This window comes from Typopeltis vanoorti, chromosome 5 (genome assembly GCF_054136105.1).
Source record: "Typopeltis vanoorti isolate ZY-2024b chromosome 5, IOZ_Tvanoo_1.0, whole genome shotgun sequence".
In the NCBI taxonomy this organism is placed as follows: Eukaryota; Metazoa; Arthropoda; class Arachnida; order Uropygi; family Thelyphonidae; genus Typopeltis; species Typopeltis vanoorti.
Window position 1 is genome coordinate 58258135 of NC_143553.1, and position 13532 is coordinate 58271666.

The window sequence follows — 13532 nt, forward strand, 5'->3', positions numbered from 1 at the left end:
AGTATTTTCTAGTCTCTTGTCTCTGAAATAAACAGAAGAAAGTTTGATCTCATTCGTGTCGAGACCAGTGTTAAAAATGCTCTACGTGCGTGCCATGTTATGTTGCATCCTCGTGGTATCACGTTTCCAACAATAAAACTGCTTCCCACATATCTCACGTTTGACAGCTAAGAGCCGGACAGTTGAGATAGCGTCAAAGAAATGTCAAAATGACATACAATGTATCTTCCTCCATTGTAAGACACTTTACCTCTACGGAGGGCACTAGAGAATATCGGCCATCTCTTCTACAAAATGTCGTTACTCGCTATGTGTGTGTCCTTCATGAAAACTTCGAACCGATCCCATCGTAATCGCTTTTATCTGAAACTTTTTTTTTACTTTGCTGAGTAAGGTAGAGAGAAAAGAGTCAGAGTGGGTGGGAGGGGTTAAAAAAAAGTTCGGAGTTGCAACTTTGAAAACGCAAAGCCATTAGAGGGATCAGGCCATGACTTTATGGCATTAGGTGTGACATTAAGGAATGGTGGTGAACCCACAGCCGTAGTTTAAATTGCCTTTAAGTTACATAGCTCTCGGTGTCTGTAACGGCTCCTTAAACACCAAGTGGTGCATGAACTTCAAGGCGATTTTGCGGTTTTTAAAGACTCGAAACTTTTCTTGAGCAATGTCCTTTGGAATATGCGGGTCTATTTTTCATCAGAGAGGCTTCAAAGATGTGCAGACAGCGGCTGAAATTCAATTTCACAACTAATAGAAGATAGGATGGTGAAATATCTGCGAGTCACTTACGTCGTACAAACGTTCTCTGTCAAAGTGGTTAGAGGATTGTCTACCGCAATGTTTTTTTTGGCGATACGTAGACGGGTGTAATTGCATCTGACGAACAAATCCCGCTACTAAGATTCTTCTAATATTTATAAGGATGCACACTTTATACCAAAGAAATAAATTACCCGAAAATGTGATTCAAATTCTATTTGGAAATAATCTGGTGTTTGTCGGATCTGAAGCTGAGTTTTTTTTTTCCTTTTTTTTTCTTTTTATTCATTGGTTAAAGATTCAATTCTTGTGGATAATTGTTGTGGAATCTCATATGCAAATACAGGTAATGAGTTTTCATTTGAAATACTTTATTGAAATTATTATTTGTTAATTGATTTTGATGCATAAATGATTTCCATAATTTTTTCTCTAAAATTATAAAGTCGCATTTTTGCTTAGAATATAATTGTTTTAAGCTGCACAATAAAATAAATGCCAATAAAACAGAAAATATCAGAACGATATATGAGATAAAAGACTGCTGTTAAGAATATGCAAAATTGGCAAAGTGGTAGCTAGCGCCATAAGTATATTATGTTAGTTACTGTTCGCTAGGTTTGTGATTTTCTAGGTGCGATGGAGATTCAGGGAGAACCCTCCCGCTGTGATTGAATAACACTGCATGGTTTAAAAACGCATAGTATTATTCCTCGCATCTTTCAGGTTTGGAATCCGAGTTCGATTCCCTTCCAGATGCATAGGAGGTATCCTTTCTATAGATTCATACCAGTAAGATTATTTTGTTCAGATTTGCTTTTTGAAAAGGTGAACTTGCTTTCTGATAAAAGTCTACATTCGTACGATAATTTTAAGTGGTGAGTAGAGGTTAATCTTATAAAATTTATGTGAAGAAACGTCTTAGTTTTGTATTTTGCGTTTGGCATTCTCCTGTTTTTTCTTTTGTATTTTCAATACGCTATCAAATTTAATGCCGTATTAAAAAGTAACTTGTAATTTTATAATATAACCAAAAAATTGGAGAAAATTTGAAGGAGAACTAGACTAGCAACTCATCGGTACTATCCTGCAAATTATTTGTCAAGTGAAAGAATTTCTTAATCTTCGTGGTGAAAGGTATATCTTACTAGAGTCCACTCTTATTACTACGAAAACTACTTTGAATAAGTGGTTTCGGATGGCATAGTTTCGAGTTAAAGAATGCTGCTATCATAAGGAAAGCCATCCAAGCACGCATTGACGTTAGTTATAGGCACGATCGCAGAAATACGAGAAGATAAAAGCGAGTTGGTTATGAAAAATACAATAAACAAATCGTTAAGGAGTAATGAGTTTAACATAAAGAATATATCATACTAGATGGGCTGAATAAGTAGAATAAGTATTAAAAGCGACTGAAGTGTGGATTGAGTTACAGTCGAGATGAGATCATGCTTTCGAAGATAAACATGTAACGCTAAGAAATATGAACAACACATTCATGGAACATTTAGAAATAGACTGAGTTAATGATAATATATTTACAGAATTTTTTTCTTATATTCATGGTAACGTGATCAACTGCATAAGAAGTCTAAATATTAAATATGTACAGACAACGTGTATAGTTGAATAAATATATGGTATGCATGTGTGAAAGCGAGGAAATTCTATACCAGTCTCATGTATATTGATGGGTAGATGTGGGGGGTGTCTCAAAACAAAAATCGGGGTTGCTGCCTATAATCTAGGATGACGGAATTCTGCCTGGCCTAAATACTGTCCTGTGCAATATCAACAGACAGAAATAAATCCTGTATCCTTTGTTTATATGTTGGAGGTCACAGCACTGAGACGAAAAAAGCAAAAAGATCGAACCAGTAGGGCTCTGGATTTTGTCGAAAAACTAGTCTTGGCATTGTTCTAAATAGAAAAAATAAATAAATAGGTAGAAGCGCCTGCATTTAGTAAATTTTTGTAGGGAATTCAGTGGTGATATGTTCAGAATGATCTCTTTTCCACCTTTATTTACGAAGTGTTTTCTAATAAGTACTCTCTGCCGATCCTAGTTGAAAAGAACCCCCCCCCCCCCAAAAAAAATATCATGGAATTTCTTTTGATCTTTCAATGTCGTATATTTTCGGATACCTAAGGGAAAACAAATGATACTAATAATTTTAATGTTCGATTAAGATGGAGATTGCCCACCTTTTAGAGTAATATTAGTATATTACTGCTAACTTAGATACTAACTTCTTACGGACATAACATTTTTAGTTAAATATTATCTTCTTCTGTCCTCAAGATGGGTTGAGTCCCAAATGGACAAAAGCTTTCCTCCATTTTGTCCAAAGCAAGCTCTTTCATATGCCAACAGCTTTGAAAGTCCAATGTAGTTTCTAGGACTGTATTATCAGTAACCATTTTAATGAAAATATTATTAATACTATTTTTATTAACATTTATTTTAAAATATTATTAATAAAACAAACTATCATTAATATCAACAAATAATAATATGCTAAAATACAAACAATATAAAAACATCAAAGATAGTTTTACTAAATTATTATCAGAATTATTAAATATAAAAATAATAAAAAATTATTATAAAAATTCACAGAATATTATTAGATATAAATTATTATAAAAAGTAATGAAATATTATTAGATATAAATTATTATAAAAAGTAATAAAATATTATTATAAAAATTCACAGAATATTTAAGAAATATTTTGGTGTGAAATGTTAATAATTTTGTTTCGAAATAACTATTATTAATAAGCTAACAACTAACTTAAGAATTTTTTATTTTAATTATTTATGTTATTATTATTATTATTATTTAATATTTAAATTAGTAAGCTAATATTTTAGTTTATTATTTCCATTTGCTATATTTTGATGATATTATTTCTATTAATTCATACTAGACATTTCCGACCAAGTATAACTCGTTAAAATTGAACATAAATATATCTATATTTCATTCGCTGTTTGAATTTTGCTTTCATTCAATGATCTGTTCAACTGGAAATGTTGTATTTTTAATGCATTCCTTCAAACGCATATAATAAGGTAAAAAGAACGATTACCTGGAAACATCACGTAGAAATGTAAATACAGCAACAAGCACGTATTTCGAAAAAGGAAAAAAAAATGTATGGCTGGAACTAGAGGGATTGCTGGAAGCTAGCCACGTCAATTATTAAGCACGGCTTGGAGGAAAACTGTTTTCGACAGAGGATCCAAAGGTACCGTTCGGTGTGGCCATTAACTGATGTGCACAGTCACCATCTTCGTATCCGTCACTTTTGCCGTAGTGGAGGTAACATCTGGAGGAAATAATAAGACGTAAATCTTTCGAGCCTTAATGAATATATCCTGGAGAAAGTCATTTTTCCCTCCTCAAAATCTCATTACACTTAAGTGGAAAGGCGTTATCTCAGCCTTGTTTCATAGATATGAGCATAAAAAATATCACGATCTTCCTGACTACCGTGACATGGCGGCTTTATTGCCTCGTGCCAGCAAACAGGACGTTGTTATTAGGTAGGTTTAATACACCTTCCATAAAACCATCACACTTTTGTGTTCCGAACATACATTTGTTGAAGTTGAATGTGTCTGCCGTTACCTAAGGAATTCGAATGTGCGAAATGCAGTTAAGCAATGTCTAATTGTCCTTTGATTATCATCTATAATATTTCGTAATTTTCTCAAAAATGCCTGTGGAAGATTAATGTTGTATATCTTAAAATATCTTAAAATATGGAAGATTAATGTTGTATATCTTAAAATATGGGAGATTAATGTTGTATATCTAGAGTTAGAGAAAAGGACAGGAGAGTGGATGGTGTTCTAAAAAACCAAATCTTGGCGAAAAATATCATTAATGGTTGAGAGGGATTGAAATATAATATTTCTTGTTTATACATCTATTACCACGAATTATTAAAAAATACAGCAAACTGTTTAAGAAAAATAAAGGGTATTATAGATACATCCATATTTTATAGCTAAATATAGATGAAACATAAAATCCTTGAATTTATCTCAAGAATTGATGAAATGCAATCTCTGGCATAGTTGCCTTAACACTATTTAAGAGTGATGAGTTATGCGCAAGTATTTTCGTTTTTTTATTAATGCTTAAGGGAGATGATAGTTATATTCTCATAAGCTCTTTAGTAAATTTCGAAACTTCTGATTTATATTTAGCTATAAAACATGGATGGATCCATAATATCGTTCATTATAATATCCTACTGATGTCAAGCCTATACTTTAAGGCTCAATACTTTAGTAGTAAACTATTTATTTGTCAAGAAGAAATCTAGTGAGCATTAATAGAATCATTATATTTCAGAGTTATATCGGTAGTTAAAAATATTTTAGATGAAATTTAGATGAAAATTAATTTTTCACCATTTAGACAATAAATGCACCTTTGCCACGAGTTGCCTCGGTGTTGCACTATTTTAAAGAATATTCCTATTAATCGCATTTTGCTTATTATTAGTGCTTTTAATTAAAATAAAACCATTAAACTTTAATGAAACATTAATGTAAAAAATCATAAATATTGAAAAGTCTCAATTATTTTTAAAATTATACATACACTAATAAGTATTTTAAATATATTTTTCAATCATATATTAGTCAATCAATAGATATTATTCTTTCTATTTTGGACTCTATATTTTTATTTATTTTTTTACTAAAAATTGTTTTTCCAAAAACACGATAATTTAATTATCATTTCAGATATTTTGGGGGGTTAAAGTGTAAGCAATATTTTTTTAAGTTTAGTAGTCTAGGACATTTTTTCTGAATATTTTTATCTATGGACGCTAATGCTATACAAAAGTTCCGGTTTTTTGATCCTGAAAGAAGTAAGAAGACTGATATTGGCCACAGTGTTTTTGTGTGTGTCTAGCGCAGGTGCTTCCGGTGACTCGCTAAGGAAGAAAGGTTATTGCTCCTGAAGAAACCTCTTTGAATGGAGTGTGAAGTAACTGAGATCCATTAGTCACACTACACAGTTCGAGAGAGAGAGAGAAAGAGAGAGAGAACTCTGGCTAGGAGAGTCTCAAAATTCATAAATAAACAGGAATAGTAAATAACACTTAAAAAGGTGAATAAAAAAGCTATAGTTGAGGGAAAGCAGTCTGAAAGCACTAAAGACGAGAAAATAAAATCTAAAATGTCTCGAAGGAGTTTAAAAACTACATTTTATTGTGATTTTAACTTGTAGTTTTTATCTTAGCATTTCTTCTAATCAGTAATTAGCATGTTTGGTTCATTGAACGCGTCTTAAATTCTCATTCGGAAAATTCTTTGTTTCTTTTAGAGTTTATTATTATTATTAATTATATTCAATATTTCGAGTGTGTTGTGCTGACGATATGCGGTTTGCAATTTACAAAATTGACGCGGTGACCTCAGGACTGCAAGAAAGCCTTTTATAAAATGTGAGAATTATTTGTCGGCATTCTTCTTCCAGGTCAGTGGTTCGAAATTAACGACGGCATAATCTGAGCTTGTTACGGCAGATGACTTTGAGTGGTGAATCATCTAATTATTAAACTGTTTTGTTCGTATGAAAAAGATAAAAACAAAATTTAAAAAAAAAAAACGGTTTCTGGGATATTTTCTCTGGAGAGTTCTCCAAAATCTCTCTCTCTCTCTCTCTGTATGTATGTACTTGAAATTTGTGTGTTGAAACGTCAGTTATGGAGTTGAACCATCAAACTTCCAATCCGGAGATCTGCTTACTAGTTTGGCATGACTTGTGTCTATTGCTAAATATTCTGAATAAGAAAACATACATGTTCTTAGAAATGCTCATTAAGGATTGGCTGTTATCAGCTATCTTTACTTAAAACTCAATAAATTTTCCATTTATCACAAAACGGAAAATTGTTCAGTAATTATCTCCGATGCATTCCATAACAACATTTCATGGTCGGTTGGCCTCGTAAGCTTTCTCCATCTATTGACAGTAAAAAGATAAAGTAAGGACCCCTATCTCTGCTAGACAGGCTGTGTTCCCTCACAAAGGTACAAATATATCCATAAGAATGCTAAACCCACTTGCTTAGTAATTAAATTTCAGATTAAAAGGTTTTCGATTAGGGATGTGAAGAGAAAGGGGAGGTAGGAGAGAAGAAAATAAAGAAGCCAAGGGATAAGTTTAATTAAAAGCATAAAAGAAAGATAATTAAAGAGGAAATATGAGAAACTAGGCCTTATTATGGAGTTGGTAGATACCATAATTGCCCACATAATATCGCTGTCCATGTCTGCAGGAGATAATGATTTCACCGTGTGCACTGTCCCCCCCCCACCCCAAGGGAGAAACCAGATACCTGTCATTGTAGCAACAAGGAAGCTGGAGAAGAGAAGCAGTAGTTACCATGGAGATAGTTGCTAGGAACACCATTCAGAATGGAATCTTCATTTGTGGACGAAACTGAAAGCTCCCCCACCTCTGACTATCCCCACCTGACGAATAAGTGGAGTTAATTCTACTGCATAAAAACCCCTAACGAAGAGCCTCGTACAGAAATTAATACAGAGGTAGTAGTGTTGTGAGATAACCAACCTGACAGTTAGAGAGTCACCTGAAATTGGGGAATTTTGTTGAGATAATCTTGATGAGTTGACTAATAACTTTATAGACTGGCTTTTATTTCGAATTACGGTAATAGTTGCTTTGTAGCTTCATTTAGGTTCTTGTGTTTCTCAGTGTTAAACCACTCTCAGCTAAATGGACATTGGTTACACTAGAGACCCCTTTATATAAAAACTCGACATTTTTATGAATTACAAAATGCTGCTCATCGGGACTTATGAACAGCGTCGTAGATGGAAAGACCCATATTACGGAGAAGAAACCAACAAGTAGGTAGGCTGGAACTCAAAATTTGGAGTTCATGTGACAAAAAGTATTGTATAAATGCCACTGATAAATTTGTTTCCAGGACTGTATTTATGTGTTTTATGTCTTCACATTTCAATAATAACATCTCATTTACAAAGAAAGGAATAAAGTATTCGGGAAAAAGTGGGCATCGACTTGTCCAACACTGCCTAATCAGATAATTATCATACATAAATTTTAATTGATCTATCTCCTAGTCATTACAACTATCTGTCTGAGAGTTTTAAATATTTCTCTTCTATAATGCGTTGATGAAGACCATTCAACCCATTCCGTATATTTTCTAATGTAATAATAAAAAATGAACTTCGTATATTTGTTCCACCTTCTTCACTATCTTTTTCTTGCGTCCTGTGGTAGAGCCTGGTTTCAGTCATATGTAGCAAAAATCCTGCTACCTCTCATACATATATCCCAAGCTAATTGTGAACTTCAATTAAATCATCTTTTTTTTTCTTGTTAGATAAATTCACCATATTACAAGTAACCAAATGATTGTCAGATCATACAACAATCTCTTTGCGCATTTAGTCAATCTTCGATTTTCTTGGACCCCATTAAAATTTTGTTCCTAACAAAAGACTAATAGTAATCTAACAACAAAAGACCTGTATAACTGTATCATTACTCCCAGTCTTCTTTTAATTAAGCGTACACCGTGCCAACATTTACTCATTGCGTTTCTAATTGGATTTCTGAACTTAAATCCCCTATCAACCAAAACAATCATTGTATTTATTAACTTTTTTCTAAAGCCTGTCCTTTCAACTCATCATTTTCCTCATCTCCAACAGAAGCTATCGGATTAAGGAAGATCAACACTCTATTTATTTTCACCCTTCCATATTCTAATTTTTCGTGAATATTATTCCAACTCAATTTTTAAAAAAAAAATCTTTTATCTGACATCCCTAATTTTCACATTTCGTAATCCATCTTTTCTTCTTTTTACTAAAAATGTCCTCAAAATGTGTATATTGCTAGTGTTTTACTTATATCCCTTTGTCGTAATCTCGGTGCATAAATACGAAATGAGAAAAAAAAACTTCTTTTAATCAAAAACACACTTCATCGGGACCTCACCATCCCAAAGTAGAGTACATAAGCTGTAGTACACACTTGTCAAATATTCGAAGTTCTCCCTACTCTTCTTGCTTTTGATTTGCAGTGCATAGTTATGGCACACTGTCCCATTTGTGCAATTTTTTTTCTGTAGCTCTTCTTCTGAATATCGGCAAATACAGGTAACATATTTTCCTTATCATGACTATTTCCTTTTTTCCCCCTATGCCTAGACATTCCAAGATTTTTCAGTCTTTTATCCGTTAGACATAATCCGGGGATTTTCCAAATCCGGAAAAGCACAATTAGGCTTTCAAAATTCCCAGTGTTTCCAAATCTAAATCAAAGACAATTGATTTCCCCAATAATGTTATTTTTCTGTAGTTGCTACATTCTCTCCTTGTGCTCCATTATATACTGGAACATTCATTTCCTTCGTGCACTCATCACATTCTTTCTCCAGATTAATCTAAAGATGTCGCATAACCATTCAATTCTGAACTACCAGAAGTTCTAATCAATTCAAAAAGCCACAATTAGGTTTTTTTATTCACAATTATCTACCCCGGGGAATTTTCCATTATTCATTTTCCCTAATGCTTCAATTTCTGATATTATAGAAATCTGTTAAGCTAAGATAGTAATATAAACAGGAATAAATATAGAGGTGAGAGAGATAATAGAGAAATAGTTCTCTATAATAACGTTATGACATCATCCTATTTTTTTTTAAAAAATTATTTATTTTAAAATATTGTTCCTAACTGCTTCTTCTTTTCTTAATTAATCCATATAACGTTTTCTTTTTATGAACTTCCTAAAAGCTTACTTAATTTGCAATTTAACTCTGTTATTTCATGAACTTTTATTTTCCTTTTGCAACTCCCACTTATTATTCCACACACACACACACACACCCAACTCGTCTGTCATTGCATTCCCCTTCTCCCATTCTTCATTTACATTATCTCTAATTAATTTATGGGTGTTAAACCTGATCTGATCCCACATTCTTGCTTTTTCTCAGTCTATTTCAAGATCCATAGCTTCAGGTTTCTATTTTTTAATTCCCACATTTATTTTCCACGCATACCTTAAAGGTAGTTTAAAGACGACTATGATCTGCGTCTGAGATGAGAGATGGAAAAACTCTGATGTCCATGATTTTTTTATCCCATCCTTTATCGAGAATAAAATAATCTAATTTCAATTTTTGCGCACTATCTCAACTGTACCTTGTAATTCTATTTACAATTTTAGATCATTTCTTATGCCAAAAAATCTAATAATCTTTGTCATTCACATCTCTTTAACCGAAACCAAATGTCTCCCCCACCCCCGATTTTTTTCTACTCCTGCCCTATCTTCTCTAACCTGTGCATTAAGATCTGTTTGGATGATTATCCTCTTACTTTGAATAATATCCTGCAAACATTCCTCCAAGCAATGTCATTTTTTCCATATCTAGACCTTGTTGTGGTGCTTATACCTGGATAAATGAGCGTTATTTTCCATTACATTCATTTTTTTTCTATACATGCATTTGTTCACATTCAATTTTACACCACACTTCCCCATCCAACATTTAAAAATCACCTGGTAAAGAATTAGATGATCCAAGCAGTTGACTATTCTACTTAACTTTACACCTTCAGCAAAGAGAAGAATTTTACTCTTAATACTTGAACTGAACAAATACTACTTCCTGCAGTTGATAAATCAACCAATTTATCATTCATCTCAACAGAAAATCATCAATATTTCTTTAGCACATTTTAATCACATTAGATTTTAATAAGATTCTTTAATTGGTAGAATGCTATCAAAGTGTCATAGTCATTGTCGTAGTCTATTGGAACTTCATATAAAGTAAGTGATTCCTGTTAAAAATATCCTGTACACGATTCCTAATTAATTTTTCAATTATTTTGTCAATAATACTAAGATCTATAATTCTTCACTTTATGTGATGACTTACGCCCTTATTTTAAACTGGAATAATCATTGAAAAGCTTTCAGTCGGATGGAAGTAATCTCAATCTCAGCGATTCATTGAAGATGACCGAAGGTGGATTAATTACCTTGGCATACATCTGTTTACCCAATGAAATAAAGATTCGATTTACATCCTTATCAACTGCCAAGTGGTTTAAACTACCACCAATTTCTTCCCTCTTGTCGTTTGGTTGCCCTTTCTGACTATTATTTCCACATACGTTGCAAATATACTTATTAAATTCTTTCCATAACCACAGATGGATCATTCCAAATTGTTCCAGATGAACTTATAGTTCTTATAAGAACTGGGCGATGGACTGAGTCCTTGACTCTTTATCCCGTCATCTGAATGAAGAAAATCTGTGTGGATGGGGTGTTACTGAGCTAAAAAGCTCTAGTCATGGCTGGGTAACGGCAAAAGCCGAGCCTCAGTTAAAACTTCATTGGCTACAGCATTGCCATCCATTACCCTGGAAGTCCTAAAAAAGACTTTCTCTCATTCAAGTCTCATTTCATTTCCTCCAGATGAACTTATAATTCTTATAAGAACTGGGCGATGGACTGAGTCCTTGACTCTTTATCCCGTCATCTGAATGAAGAAAATCTGTGTGGATGGGGTGTTACTGAGCTAAAAAGCTCTAGTCATGGCTGGGTAACGGCAAAAGCCGAGCCTCAGTTAAAACTTCATTGGCTACAGCATTGCCATCCATTACCCTGGAAGTCCTAAAAAAGACTTTCTCTCATTCAAGTCTCATTTCATTTCCTCCAGATGAACTTATAATTCTTATAAGAACTGGGCGATGGACTGAGTCCTTGACTCTTTATCCCGTCATCTGAATGAAGAAAATCTGTGTGGATGGGGTGTTACTGAGCTAAAAAGCTCTAGTCATGGCTGGGTAACGGCAAAAGCCGAGCCTCAGTTAAAACTTCATTGGCTACAGCATTGCCATCCATTACCCTGGAAGTCCTAAAAAAGACTTTCTCTCATTCAAGTCTCATTTCATTTCCTCCAGATGAACTTATAATTCTTATAAGAACTGGGCGATGGACTGAGTCCTTGACTCTTTATCCCGTCATCTGAATGAAGAAAATCTGTGTGGATGGGGTGTTACTGAGCTAAAAAGCTCTAGTCATGGCTGGGTAACGGCAAAAGCCGAGCCTCAGTTAAAACTTCATTGGCTACAGCATTGCCATCCATTACCCTGGAAGTCCTAAAAAAGACTTTCTCTCATTCAAGTCTCATTTCATTTCCTCCAGATGAACTTATAATTCTTATAAGAACTGGGCGATGGACTGAGTCCTTGACTCTTTATCCCGTCATCTGAATGAAGAAAATCTGTGTGGATGGAGTGTTGTTGAGCTAAAAAGCTCTAGTCATGACTGGGTAACGGCAATAGCCGAGCCTCAGTTAAAACTTCATTGGCTACAGCATTGCCATTTGTTACCCTGGAAGTCCTAAAAAGGACTGTATACAATCCTCCCTCCAGATGAACTGGTTATCCTTAATTCGTTTCTATTATATTTATCCATTTTAAATTATCTTTGCAGGTTTTTCGTATTAATCTTAGCATTCTTAGCTAGTTGTGAGTTTGCTTTACAATCGTTACGTAACTTAAATTAAAGATGCTAAGAAATTATATACTTGGTTTAATCCTTGATCCAAATGTAAGCGAACAAAGTTTGCGCCTGAACCATATATCAGGACTGGTGGCAACTCGTATATTAGAAGCTAATGACTTCATATCACTTGCCTTAGTATCCCATAATGCAAAGCACATATCCTCACAGACATGTATAATGCTATGCATTATTCGAAGGGTCACTACCCAGACCGGTTTCGACCTTTATTGAGGAGAAAAAGTAAAGGGGATGCTCATTATAGGCCTAGAGTAGTTAGTATAGGAGTGCAAGAGAGCCTGATAGTATTAGGAGAAAGAAAAGACAAATAGATAGATAGTATTAGGAGAAATAAAAGACAAATAGATAGATAGTATTAGGAGAAATAAAAGACAAATAGATAGATAGTATGAGAGAGAGAAAACGCCCTAGCTTCTTTTATATCATCATATAACCAAAGACTATCAGTTTTCCTTTTTCACCAATCTCATATAGATGAACAACCAAAAGACCAAGTGAAATTAAGCCTCAAAAATATAACTGATACCCAGATGGTTAGCCTTATAACCGCCTTGAGTTGGTCTTCTTTGCCGGGATTGCTCCCTAGTCATCCCTGCAACTGACTATAACACTACATTGAATTAAGATGATGGAACTATTTAAAAAACCACTCATAGCAAAAATAGACAAAATTTTATCTCCCCTGGTGAATATTGTATAATGTCGGTGGTCTACACCACCCAGTCAGTAATTTAATATCTCCTAGAATGCTTCTTTCTAAGTGCAAAAATAGTCTGACTGAACAATAAAATTTCCACAATACAATATTATAAAGCATTTGCATGTCATAATGCTTCAAATCCATGTTTCTTTCTAACCTTCCATAAATGGCATTTTAATTCATTAATTATAAAAATCAAAATATCCTTCCCATTGCTGATTGATACTGCAAAACATAACCTATTCTGTTGTAAAGTCCAACCCAAATGGTATTGACTGAAAGTCAGCCATACCCAATATTGATATCAAATATCAAATAAAATAGCAATAAGGACTGGCTTAAAGGGACGAAGCACGAATGCTTTTCATATTCCCCGTTATCTGTAGAGGACAGTGTAGGGATAGGGTGTTATTGAGCTATTAAAGCT